Source organism: Nicotiana tomentosiformis, chromosome 3 (assembly GCF_000390325.3).
Source record: "Nicotiana tomentosiformis chromosome 3, ASM39032v3, whole genome shotgun sequence".
NCBI lineage: Eukaryota > Viridiplantae > Streptophyta > Magnoliopsida > Solanales > Solanaceae > Nicotiana > Nicotiana tomentosiformis.
This window is the reverse complement of record NC_090814.1, coordinates 123,600,358-123,606,376: the sequence shown is the minus strand read 5'-3', so window position 1 is coordinate 123,606,376 and position 6,019 is coordinate 123,600,358. Positions and strand designations below refer to the sequence as shown.

The following is a 6,019-nucleotide window of genomic DNA, read 5'->3' as shown; positions in this document are numbered from 1 at the left end:
TTGATTTATGGTCGTAGTTGCCGTTGATTATTTGTTGTGATTTTTCTTTAGTTGAAAGGAAATTTTGGTGATTTCTACGAGATATTATTTGTTATTATTTTGTATAATTAAATGGTGACCTGCTACTTGATTCATTTCCATTATCATTTATTTTATTATATTGTTAAATATTTTTTTCCATGTTATTATTATTTTTTTCCAGTAGGGGCTGACCTGACCTCGTCACTACTCTACCGAGGTTAGGCTTGGCACTTACTGGGTACCGCTGTGGTGTACTCATACTATGCTTCTGCACATCTTTTTGTGCAGATCCACGTACATCTTATCAGACTAGGCATCTGTAAACTAGCTGTACGAGGAGACTTCGAGGTATACCTGCCAGCGTCCGCAGACTCCGGAGTCTCCTTCTATCTTACTATGTTGCTTCCTTATTTGTTTTAGACTCTGATGTATAGAGACATAGAGAATAAATTTTTAGAAGCTTGTGACTTATTTCTATCGGGTTTTGGGAGTTGAATTTGTTTGAATTGTAGTTTATTTATTTCAGATATTTATTATTATTCCGCATTGATAGGCTTACCTAGTCTTAAAGACTAGGTGCCATCACGACATCCTACAGAGGGAATTTGCGGTCGTGACACGTTCGGAGTAAGTTGGAAGAACTTGAAGTTCATAAGTTGATTCTATTAGTTTTGGGTTGCGATTTTTAGTTTTAATGTTGTTTTCCGCATTCCGAGGGTGCGAGCGAGTCCGTTTTATGTTTGCAAACTTATTGGTACATTTGGACGGGGCATCGGGGGCCCCGGATGCCATTCTAACGATGTGTGGAAGTCGTTTGGCCTTGAATGATGAGCTGAAGCATCCAGCTTCTCGTGCAATCGCACCTGCGGAGGGCCAGCCACAGGTGCGAACTCGCAGAAGCGAGCCAGCAGCCGCAGAAGCGGCCTTGCATGGGCAGCCCAGAAACTGCAGATGCGGACAAGGCGACCGCGTGAACTTTTGAGCATGTATTGATTAAATTATATAATATTTGACTAGTTTTGGATTATTCGGCACCGCGTTGAGGCTTTAGAGCGAAATTTTGGGCAGGAAAGTGAGCTTTTAGATGAGATATGTCTCTTGCCTAACCTTGTAAGAGAGAATTTACCCCATATATACTTTAAATTACTATTTGCTTCCAATTGTGGGGGCTACGTACGCATGAGGTGACGAGAGTTCGTGCGTAGCTACTAATTATGCTTATGTCCGGGTAGTTTAGGACCTGAATCATGAAATATTTGTAATGTTTGCACCCTACTTGCTAATTAAAGTGCCTAAATTATATTGGAACTTGTTAGAGGAATTGTAAAGGACCGAATTTCACTCACTTGAGTTTTGACGGGTTACTTGACCGTTAGTGAAAATTGTGCTTCGTTGTACATTAGCCTTGTATTAGCTCTTAAACCGGTTATTTTTTTTAAAAAAGAAGAAAAAGTATCTTCTCTTCTTGTGGAGCGGTCGGAATGCCTTGGCAGTAGATAGATGCATCTATGGTTCGTGCCGCTCGAGTACACATTATTCTGGATCGGGTCGTACGACCTCAGTATAATCGTGCGTGATAACATTCGAAGTGTAATCATATATTTGATATCCTTCCGTGGCTCGAGAGGCAAAATTTTATAAGATAGAAATTTATTTGAAACTTGCCATGTGTGAAAGGATTATTTACTTTCTGCTTGTTATTGAGTTATTATTATTATTTACATAACCCATGCTTATTTAGAATTCTATATTTCTTTACTATTAGCCCATAGTAAGTGTCGATGTCGACCCCTCGTCAATACTTCTTCGAGGTTAAACTTGATACTTACTGGGTACATGTTGTTTATGTACTCATGCAACACTTTTGCACTAACCATGCAGGTTTTGAGGCAGGTGCATCTGGAGGTCCTACCGGCGCGCATCCCAGATATCCCGAGGCCTAGTGGTGAGCTACTTCCTGAGCCGTTCTGCAGCCCCTAGAGTCTCTCTTTTGTATTTATATTCTGTCTACTATATTTCGGACAGTAGTTAGAGTTTTATATATTCTACTAGTTGCTCATACACTTGTGACACCAGGTCTTGGCACACACACTAATAGACTTTATGATTTTGGAGCACTTCTATTACTATGGTTGCCACTCAGTTATCTTCGTTTTATTTATTAAATTTTCCACTCTTTAATTCCATATTAAATAGAATTTAATTACTTGAAAGCTTGTTAAAAGAGTAATAACGTGGTTTAATTCACTGTTGGCTTGCCTAGTGGTAACGTTGGGTGCCATCACGACCCATAGTAGAAATTGAATCGTGACATTAATGTAATGCTATGACTTATCTCATATTAGTGTTATTTTCTTGGGACATACATTATATAGTTGTATCTTATTAGGACTAAATAAATATTTGGAGCACAAGTTACATATTTTGTGCTATGAAAACTTTCCCAAAAAAAATTCGAAAATCCGAAAAAAACTGTAAAACCCGAGATTGAAAAACCTGACTTTGCTGGTTTGATTTGGTTTATGAAAATTTTTATTATTATTAAAGCCGTCTTGTAATGACGGGAGTTTGTCATCGATTTATGAATTTAAAAATCCGACACTATTTTAATTTAATAATTAAAAAATCCAAACAAACCTAACTTATGTACCACCTTAAACAAAAAACAACGTGAAACCATAGGACGGAGTCAAAACGAAATAGCTAATTGTGGAGTTTTTGCAAGATTTCCAACTCGTATACAAAGCTTTGTTTCGTGCTTCAAGTCTCGGTCTTCGGAATATATATTAGCAACTCCTTTTTGGGTAGAAGAGAGAGAGTGCGGAAATGTATTTTCAGACTATTTCGTATATTCAGAGTCGGGCAAATGTATTGGTAAATGGTACGTGCTATATCATTAAATGGTTAAATTTTAAAATAAAATCCTTAGCATCAACCGCACAGCCCACTAATGTAAAATGATTAACTGAATCGCTTGCAAATTCACTCATTTAAAACAATTTCGTAATGGCAGAACGGAAGACCTTTAGGAAAATTAGCACCACTTACTACAAAATTTCATCATACATTGTAAGTCGCTTATTTGGGAATAATAGCCTATTTGGCCAAGTTTCTCGAATCCAAAAGTACTTTTGTTTTTTTTTTAAAAAAAAATATTTTTTTTTTCAAAGTTGAAGTGTTTTGGCCAAGCTTTTAAAAGAAAAAAAAATAATTTTGAGGAGAATCGAAAGCAGTTTTAAAGAAGCAGAAAAAAATAGTTTTTTCCCAAAAGCATTTTTTTAAAAAGCACTTTGAATAAAATACAATGAGAAGCACTTTTTAAAAGCTTGATCAAACACTAATTGCTGCTTAGAAGTGCTTTTCAAATTAATTAGTCAAACACTCATCAAATATATTTTTGAGAAAAATATTTTTTTTTAAAAATATTTTTTAAAATAAGCTGATTTTTAAAGCTCGGCCAAACAAACTATAAGGCTTAATTATTATAGTAGTATTGTGTGTCACTTCCTTTTCAATATAGCCCGACTTCTCCAACCAGTATCCTTTACCATTTTAGCCCACTTTTGAAGCAATGACCCAACACATTCTTAACTGCAGACAGCCCCACTCCAAATTGCAAATTTGGACAGCTCATCCGGCCCTCATCCATCATGCTATTAAAGCTTATCCTAAATTGTAATTACATCTTGACCTTGAAGAAATTATATATTACTCAGCTAGATATGATTTTTATTTTATTTTCCTGTGTAAGAAAGAGCTAAACATTTTCTTCTTGACATAAAATGAGAAGAATGTGCATGTTATTAAATTATTAGTTCATTAATTAAAAAATGTATTCTTTCTGTAGAGTAATGATGGTCGATGGATGGGATACTCTCCTTTCCTAAACATCAAAACTTCAAATTACTTTGTTAGTTTTTTTTCATGTGAAAATTGTTGTATTAAAATTTTATTGATAATAACGGAAAACTACCAACATTATAGAATTACTGATAATTGATGGATTGTGGACATACTAGATATAATGGAAAACTTACTCATACACAATATTTGTATTAATCTATAAATGTGTTTTAACATAAACTAATATTCTTATCTATTTCTATCGCTTAATATGGTATATTAATCTGATTCTGTACAACTATAGGGTCCGAAAAAGTATTTTTATATTTCCTACTGACTACTCTTATCAAATTAGAGGAAATTGTGTTTCGTGAAAGGTCCAAATCATATACAGTAATACTTCATTGAACCTTGATCAGTTGAGTTAAAGCTGAAAATACTGAAATGCTTCTAATCAACTTGGCAGTTCAAATTCGTTAACCAAGTAGTGGTGTCTTTTATAACCGAGAGAGCCCGTTTGGCCAAGCTGTCAAAAATTAGAAGTACTTTTCGAAAAAGTACTTTTAGAGATTAACAGTTTGTGTTTGGCCAATTCGTTTGAGAAGTGTTTTTTGCTATATTTGATAAGCAAATTGTGTTTGGCCAATCTTTTTAAAAAGTACTTTTGAGTATCAAATTACAATAAAGGACAATAAAGATTTACTTTACAACTAGCATTATTTTAAAAAGAGAAATTTTGAATATATATACAGAAGAATTTAATTAATGTTTTTATTTTTATGTAATTAAATTATAAAACATAAGGTACTACATATTAAATATTTTAATCAATATAGATTATAAGTATATAAAAGCAATAATATAGGTAGGAATATATGTGCTAGCAAGTTACATGCATTAAAAACACTATGAGAAATAACATGCTAGGTAGTATTGCATTATGTCAACTACATTATATATATGCACACCAAAAAAACATATAAATAAAATTACAAACTAGAGATCATATAATATTGGTATACTACAAAAGAAAAACAAGAAATCATACATTATGAAAAAAGTGCTTGAATCTGGTAATTAGGCTTGTTATCAAAGAGTAATAGGAGACGAAGAAAAGAAGAAACGGCGGAAGAGAAAAGAAGAGATCTATTTATAGAGGTTATTCCAAATAGGAATAAGAGAAAAGAATAAAAATATATAAAAATAAAAAAGAGAAAAAAGGAATAGTAGAGATAAAAAAAAGTAAAGGTTAGATTAATAAGAAATAATTTAGAAAATACAATTTTATGGTAAGAATATTTTTGTCTTGAGAAAATTAATTTTCTGCTTCTACAAAGTATTTTTCTGTTTTGGCCAAACTCCTCATATTTCTAAATAAGTACTTTTTATGGCAAAAAACGTACTTTAGACCTCCGGCCAAACAGACTCCAAATACTCCATCAAAATAAGCAGATTGTGGTGAAAATGAACATTTGTTTCTATAATCCGGAAAAATGATTGATCCTTGAAAAAAATAGAACTGGATTTCTAGAAGTCCTGTTTGGGCATAAGATAACTAAAAACTTATCAACCGATGAATTGTGACAGCTGTGGGATTTGAACCCACGCCCTTTCGGACCAGAGCCTAAATCTGGCGCCTTAGACCACTCGGCCAAACTGTCCTTGTTGTTTTGTAACCTTATATTAGTTATTATCTTTGGTTTCTGCCACAGAGAGGAACAACCGACAGCATATATAACAATTAATTATATGTACAATGTTATAAAATAAATACTATAAAGTAATAAACTGAAGACAAGTATAGAGGGAGATTGATATTTTATTCAACTTTCAAAGTTATATATAATGAACTGAAAACTTCTCTATTTATAGAAGAAAGGAAGCAGCTGCGAGACTTTTCAGAAAGCAGCTGCAAGGCTTTTCTTTAGCTGCTTGTAAGCTGTCTGCATGAGCTGCTTGCAACCTGCCTGGTTAATAAGAAGCTGCTGCAAATCATTTCATGGAGCTGTTTGCAACCTGCCTGCATCAGCTGCTTGTAGATAAACTTCAACAGAGTACTAAATGGATAATCTTCTTCAGGAAGATTATCTATAGCGGAGTAATAATTGAACATCCACAATATAATTATTTTCATAACACTCCCCCTTGGATGTTC

At 33.7% G+C, this 6,019-nt stretch overlaps 1 non-coding gene across 1 annotated transcript; it reads right to left on the bottom strand.

The window, feature by feature from the left end:
- Positions 1 to 5,445: 5,445 nt before the first annotated feature.
- TRNAL-UAG (transfer RNA leucine (anticodon UAG)) lies at positions 5,446 to 5,525 on the bottom strand. The gene has a single exon. It is a non-coding gene; the product is annotated as a tRNA-Leu (tRNA).
- Positions 5,526 to 6,019: the final 494 nt, after the last annotated feature.